Source organism: Prosopis cineraria, unplaced genomic scaffold, assembly GCF_029017545.1.
Source record: "Prosopis cineraria cultivar Desert tree isolate PC_DT_omini unplaced genomic scaffold, ASM2901754v1 PC8, whole genome shotgun sequence".
Taxonomy (NCBI): domain Eukaryota; kingdom Viridiplantae; phylum Streptophyta; class Magnoliopsida; order Fabales; family Fabaceae; genus Prosopis; species Prosopis cineraria.
The window spans coordinates 33,745,616-33,753,769 of NW_026555339.1; the positions used below are offsets into that span (position 1 = coordinate 33,745,616).

The following is an 8,154-nucleotide window of genomic DNA, read 5'->3' on the forward strand; positions in this document are numbered from 1 at the left end:
ACTGATAGGAAAAAAAGGAAATCTTTTTAAAAGTTATGTTGGACTTGTAGCGCGTCAAGAGATTAGCATCCTGGAGGATGAATGGAATAATGTAAAAGAAAGTGAAAGAGATGAAGTTTGGGATACTATACAGGTACATTTCTAATTGTTAATAAATTCATCTTTGCTTTTTAAAGTTATTATTTTTTATTATATCAAATTATTTGTTGTTACTAAATTCATTGTTGGCATTTGTTATTTTACAGATTACTTATGACATACCTGACACTTTCAAGCACAAGTGGCTTTCATATGCTGTAAGCCAATGGAGGGATTTCAAATCCAAACTTATAAGAGATTACATGTTTCCCAAGGTTGACAGTGAAAATGAAGATGGTAGTGACAATAATACCAACAAACAACAACCATGGGATAAGTATCCTTTCATTGATTACGAGACATGGATAAAATTTGTTGAAAGTAGATATGATCCCAAATTTTTAGTAAGTTAAAGAAAAATAAATATTCAATTGTTCTTATTAAGTTTTTATTATTAATAAATATTTCTTATTGTGTTTTTTAATAGGAAAAAAGTAAAAAGGGTCAAGAGCGTCGTAAGAAAAACCCATAAAATCATACCATGTCTTGAGGATGATATAAACATGTTTATGATATAATGCTTCAGGAGAAGTGGGAAGCTAAAAAACAAGCAGCAGGGGTTGATGATATTAGAGATATTTCCCCTCTATTTCCTATTAGTCGTGCTGAAGTATGGAAGAGAGGGCGAATGAATAAAAATAGAGAGTTTATTTCTACTAGAGAAGTGGCTGCAAAGATTGTAAGTATTTTAATAGTTAACATTTAGATTATAAGATTTAAATATACTAATTGCATTGCTTGCTTGCATATTCTAGGATTCTCTTACAGAAGCAGCCTCTCAGGGGTCCTTTACATCTACTGGCAGGAACGATATACTGACTATGACCTTAGGGAGTGAAGAGCATCTCGACCGTGTTAGGGGAGTTCCAAAAGGTGTGGGTATAAAATAATATTTTAGATCACCACCCTCTAATAGTGTGCCAATACATCAAGTGGAAAAAATGATAGCGGAATGCAAATCAAGTTTGATGATGGAAATGCAATCAATGATCAGTTCCATGCATATGCAATCTCAACAAGCACAAAAATTTGGTGGTGTTCCATAACTAGAGTATGATCCTAACTTTTCAAATCAAGGATTGCCGTGCATAATTTATTTAGAAGATCTTGTAAAACGTATAGTTGCATATGAAAAATTGTATAACTATTCAACTATAGTCCACCACCAGCAGTTACAAGATAATCAAGAAAAGATAATTGTTGAAGTGATTGTAGATGCTAATGCTCTTGTGTTATTTCCTACTGAGGAGGTGCAAACAGTAGGACAAGCTCAACAAACTTTTATTATTTGGTTGAGAAGGCTTGTTCAATAAGTTACTGAAGAGATATGAAAACTTTATAATTTTCAATATTTCTTAATTAATATGGTAGATATTTCTCATTTTGATTATATATTAATTAGAAACTTCAACAATCAAAAGAATCACTGGGTTCCAATCCCCAACCGATTCGAGATGACTTGAAACAGTTAGCTTCCATGATTGTTGATATGAATGAATTTACTAATGAAATAAAAGTAAGTGAGGATATTGTTGAGAATGATATTACTTTTCAAGTCGTCAGAAATGATATTAATGTTCTCGTTATTATGGAGTGGTTGGACGTATCAATAATACAAGTTTTTATCATGTAAGTGTTTATTTTTATTTCTAATTTAATATTTCTTACTTTTATTTATTGTTAATATTTTTGTTATTATTAAAGGTTCCTCCACAAAATGTGCATCCAACTTGATGTCATTCATTATTATGGATTCTTATCCCCACTCTTAACATCAGTTGAAAAATTGAATCAAAAAGCATCTTATATTGGAAGTGCGATGAATAAGCTAAAGAAGAGGTGTTTTTTTACACCAAGTGTTGAAAGGTATCAAACATCCTATTCATCTCTCTATTTATAAAATATTTGCATAATTATGTGATATTAATATAAACTAATATTTTGTAGCAATCATTGGATGCTTCCTATTATCTGTCCCTGTGAAAATACTATATATTGATTTTGTTCATTACAATGGGAAGTAAGCGACAATATGAAGTCATTGTTTGAATGGTAAGTTTTTTAAATAATTATTTTTTGATATTATTAGCATCTTTTTAATATATTCTAAGTGTTTATATTTGAAAAATAGATCTTTACATCATTATTGGAGGATGGGGGATATAGTTGATGAGAAAAAAAATAAAATCAAGTGGGTACGTATACAAGTAAGTATTTTAAATTCTTTTTCAAATTAGAATAAAGATTATAATATTGATTTGATGAATTAAATTGATTTTAATTTTTTTTACAGTGTGCTCGACAACCAGGAAGTGTCAAGTGTGGTTATTATGTGATGATTTTCATGTACAAAATCATCACTCAAGGCATTACCCACTCATTTGATAAGGTAATAATTTGTTAAAAATAATTTATATTTTACACTTTACCTATACTTGAATTAATATGCATGCACATATTTTTATTGATATGCAGCATTATAACAGTTTAGAGCCATTTTCTAGATAAGAGCTGAGGCATATATGGAATATGTGGTCTACTTACTTTTTAGAATTGATAAGTTAGAGTAGATAATTGGATAGATGCTTGTATTGAATATGTAGAAATTTTAATGGATTTGTTTGAAATTATCTCTGGAATGCTGTTTATGTCTAAATGCAGGCTTTTGTAAGTAAGGGATTTAAATCATACAAAAGAACACATACCGCAACAGTTGTATGTAAAACTGTGATAAAATGTTACTTTTCGCAATAGTTGTGTATTAAACTATCGTGAAAAATAACACTTTTTGCCACAATTATGGTAACAAGTATCACGAAAAGCAACACTTTTTGCAACGGTTATGTGACAACTGTCGCGAAAAGGTCCGTTGATTTGTCCCTTCTCAGACATCATTTCGCGACAATTGTTATTATAACTGTCGCGAAAAGTTTATATTTTTCTCCACATTACTCCATCTGACTGTCGCGAAAGCTGTAAACTTACAACTACACCCGTTTTCACTACACTACTTCTTGTGTCGTGAAAGGTGGTTTTCAACTGTCACGAAATATGTTTTTTGCACTAGTGAGTTATGCAACTCATTATATAAAATTCATGTGTGATAAAAAAAATAATCAATATATCATTAATAACTATTCCAAATATATAATTAACTTACTCCTAACAGCCACATTTGTAATACTGCCCCGCTTCATAATTCACTAAGACCAAAAGTGACATCATTGTTATTTCTTTTGATCGCTTTATGGACCCAAAACATTTAATTCAAAAATTTAGAGAAATTGAAAAAAAAAAAATCTCGACTTCAACCTTCCACAAATAAAATCATATGTTGAGTTTTAATCAATTAATCTCTGGAGAACACGTATATAAACAATTTTCACACTTTCCAAGTCTTCTAAGAAAAAAAAAAAAAACCAAACAATTTCTACTAGGATTCATTTAACATTATCAATGATGTATATCCAATTTTTATAAACTTCTTTTCTTTTTCATCAAACACTTCGTTTATGTATTCAAAAATAACATAAGAACAAACAAAATTGGTTCTCAAATTATTAACACGATACACTTTCTCAAAATTTTCTACATTTTCAACCTTTCATTATAGAGAATAATTACCTATTATTATTATTATTATTATTATTATTATTATTATTATTTACCTAACAATAATATATTTATCACTTTTATTTGCTATCATAGACTAAAATTCTCCTATCAATCATTTTATCATAGACCGTATGCGCGTTCAATAATTAGCCAAACATCAAGCATCTTATGTTTTAAATCTTTTGTGCAATAATTTCCAAGCATCTATATAAATGTACTATGCTTTCTAAACTCATTTGTTTATAAAAAAAACTTAAATACAATAAAAACAGGATCTAAATCCCTCATACGCTGCAACAAACAGACTAGAAATGATGGACCAAAAGTGCCACACACACAAACATAACAACGAGGTAGGAGAAGAGTTTCTAAGCATACACACCAGATCGTGCCAGGGAAAAAGAAGGAAGAAGAAAAGCTCTCAGTCTCTCACATCCACACTAGAGAAAAAAGAAGCAAGAAGAAAAGCTCTCACATCAATTTTCTCTAAACTTTATTTTCTTTAAAAAATGTAATTTACTATCACAAATAAATTTCTCCATTCCAATTATATTCCTATAATTCACTAACTTTATTTCACTTATTAGAGTTATTAAACAACAACAATTTTCTCAAATCATTTTTAATCTCGAAATTCCAACATTTACAATATCTACAAAAATAAATAATATTCACATTCAATAATAAACCTCAAAAGCAATATATTTAATCATCAACATAAACCTCCATTAACTCAATAAACCATTAAGTTCGAAATATATCACTACCAAATTCATAAATCACTAATTTTTGACTAAACCCTAATTTTAATTCATCAAATCAAGTAACTAGGCAAAATCTGCCACGCAAACCCCTATTCTAACAAAATTAGCTCCATTAAAAATTAAATAATCAATTAAAATATACAAAAACTCAAAATCTATCAAACTCTTGGTTTTCCACAATCAAGATATCAAAAACCAAAGAGGATTGATAACTACAAAAATTTTAGAATGCTTATGTAGTCTTGAAAGGTTTTAACTCTCACCCAAAATATCCTATTATGAAACTTAACTTCAAAACTCCACCTATTACTATAGAATTAGTTAAATATGGCACCTCATACTTGTCGCTTATTTAAAACAAGTGACAAATAAATAGAGGCGGAAAATATTTAACAGTTATTTTAAATAAGTGTTAAGTATATAAATACATATTTAAAGATTATTTAAAATAACCGTCAAATATATATAAATTTTTTTATTTGACGCATGCTATTAAATAACAGTCAAATATTTAAAATATTTATTTGTCATTTATTTGTAAACAAGGGTCAAATAAACATTACTTGATGCTTTTATATTTAACCGTTAAATTTATCCCCTTTAATTATTTTCATCGAAGCTCTCATCCTCAATTCCTCACCTTGACGGCACCTCCCCTCCCTTCAGAGCCATCCTCTCCTCCTTATTTCCTTGCCTCATCACCCTACCACCATTGCACCACCGCCTCCTCTCTAAGAAGATGCGAGGTATTTTTCTCCTCCTCACTCCCTTCTTCGATGTAAAGCCTAAACCCTAGCCACTTCCATTCTTTGAATCTATACATCAAAACCCTTGCTTTCTTTTTTGAGGTAAACTCCTTCCCACATCCTCAATCTCATAGATGTCTCTTGTTTTTTGATTGATTTTGATGCGTTTATATGAACTTGCTTCTTTGGTGCTTCCTTTGAATTCCGTTGTTTTTTTATTTGCTTTATCATTGTTTGATAATTTTAATATCCCTTACAAAGCTTCCCTCACCATTCATTCTATTGCTTCTCTCCGGTGCTTCATTGTTTTGTTTTATCTCATTCGCTCCCTTTGAGCCACCTGGAGGGTCATTTGCACCATCGAATAGGATGAGGAGGCTCACAAGAACGATGACCTTGTTCCTCTTGTTGAGAATTATAGATCTAAGGTCGATTCCGAGCTGTCCAATGTGGGTGATAATATCTTGAAGCTGTCGGCCTCCAATCTGATTCCCTCCACTTCTGCTAGTGAGCTGAGGATATTGTCTCATTTTGCAAGGCTGCACAAGTAATCATTCTCTCTTATTACCTTTGATATGCTACTTTCAGTTTTGAGGGTCCTGAGGTGAAAAGTATTATTATGTTTTTTCACTTCATAAATTTGGTTTATCAAATAGTCAAAATGCCTTCACGAGTCTTGTTGGCATTGGATTATCAATGACGTAGAAGGTTGCATTTGAAACTATGGTGAAGAAAATGAGAAAGTGGTTTTTATTTTAGAATTGGAGAGTTCCAGCATTTTATTTTATTTTTTAATTTCAAACACCGTTCAAACCAACATTATGAGATTCACAAGCAAACTATTTGAGGCATTAACTCTGAAATGATTGATCTAACAAACCTTTAAACTCTGTATCAGATGAATTACTGGTGTGTCTAATAGTTAATCAATAGTATGCTATCGATTTTACCATTAGTTGAAGAACAGAGCTTGAAAGGATTAAAAGCGAAAACACAAAAGAAAATAATTGGAGAGAATGACTTTACGTTTGGAATAATATTATATTACTATATATAAAACCACATCATAGTCGACAAAGTGGCTTGGAGGTACTTAAATATTTTAAATTACTTAAAATCTTCACATGTGGAATAATTCAGGAAACTGAATTCACATGCAGAAAGCTTAATAAAAGACGTATATTTTGAAACAGAGGGAGTGCGACATAGTGTAGTGAGGTGCGATTTACAAGTTGATGAGGTGGGAGTGTGGGACCATCCTTCTGTGTATTGATCTCAAAATGTGATAATAAAAGGAAATAAGCATTAATGTATAGGACCACTTCCTCAATTCTTGTTCTTAAGAACAATGTGCTACAACCACAACAGGGCATTGGACATGGTGATTTAGTTTTGGTTTTTTATCTCCCACATTATGTAACATTTCATTTAGTTGTAGCTTATCTATCCCAAAAGGGGGGAAACTAGTTTTAAGATTAACTCACGCATGCATTCCAAGTCTTGTACAGGTGTTGATCCAACTGAATGGGAGTCTCTGTCTATGTAACAATGTCTGGTGCGGATCACTAAAATTATCAATAGATGTCAAGGTGTGATGTGTTTGATTTTATGTCTTTCAATTTATATTATATAATTTTACTTTTCAGTTTCTGAAAATTAAAGTTTCATTCTATATTGGCTTCATGAATTAAGACCATTTTTCACTTAACATAATTGAGCACAAATGCTTGCATACATGGCCTCTCTATGCGTGTGTTGTTGGTGCTGTACTAGAGACATTGAATGGTTAGTGGAAAACTCAAGAGGCTAATATTACAAGTATTGGTCAAATCTAGTTAGGTTTATTACCGATTAAAGATGATCTTGGGGAAATCTATATTAGATTAAAAGAACAAAAATTTAGATTATCTTGTGCATTATTTATGGATGCTAGCTATAAATGGACATGTCAAAAGTGAACGAACAATGGCTTATTATGATCCTTATCATCTGAGATTATTGTCATTGAGAACTTCCAAACTTTTGTGAAACCTATATCTGCTAGTTGTCAAATCTAACTTTTATGAAGCCTATATCTGTTAGTTGTCAAATCTTTTAAATGTCAATGGGTGAATGTTGAGCGGTGGTTTAATCCTTTCCCGTTTCAGGCTTGGAGGCACCAGTCTTCGGAGCATTGTGAGAATCATGATATGTAATATTTTTGACAAATCAAAGATAATTACTATTCACAATATCAAAGATAGTTAAGCATTATCCATATTTCTAACAAATCTAACTTATAACATCCTGATGTAGAGGGCAATTAATTACCTTGGTATATTTGTTATTATTGTTTTGTCTTATAATTTTCAGTGCTTTCAAAAGGAGTTTGCAAGTGTGGACTCATCAAAGACAACACAGTCAAACTCAGACACAAGTTGTTAGACTTGCAGTACTTCTACCCACATTTTTTCCCAAATATTGTGTCCAATGTAGGAAGAAGACTGATAAAAAGGTGTCAAGCATTGATCAAAGTTGAGGTCTAATGAAGAACAAATCATAGGAAGACTAATTGCATGGGATTATTATTTCAAACACCTTTTAAATGTAGGTGTGAAGAACCTTACAGGTTGTATTCTCATAGATTTGTTTTAAAATTAAGTATTATATTGCGTTTTGGTGGCGAGAATTGTAATGTTTTCGCTATTTACAATGAAACAATTTTTAATTTGATTTTTGCATTTTTAATATTTAAAATAAAACATTAATAAAAAATAACTACAATAAAAATTAATAAGATTATTTTATTTGACTGTTGTTTAAAATAATTGTCAAATAAGGTTACTTTATTTGACCCTTATTTTAAATACTCTTATTTTAAACGAGCATTAAATAAAACTACTTTATTTTAT

At 30.6% G+C, this 8,154-nt stretch overlaps 1 long non-coding RNA gene across 1 annotated transcript; it reads left to right on the forward strand.

Moving 5' to 3' along the window:
- Positions 1-5,478: 5,478 nt before the first annotated feature.
- On the forward strand, positions 5,479-7,861 carry LOC129317588 (uncharacterized). The gene is made up of 3 exons (XR_008594986.1): positions 5,479-5,810; positions 6,772-6,852; positions 7,411-7,861. It is a non-coding gene; the product is annotated as an uncharacterized LOC129317588 (long non-coding RNA).
- Positions 7,862-8,154: the final 293 nt, after the last annotated feature.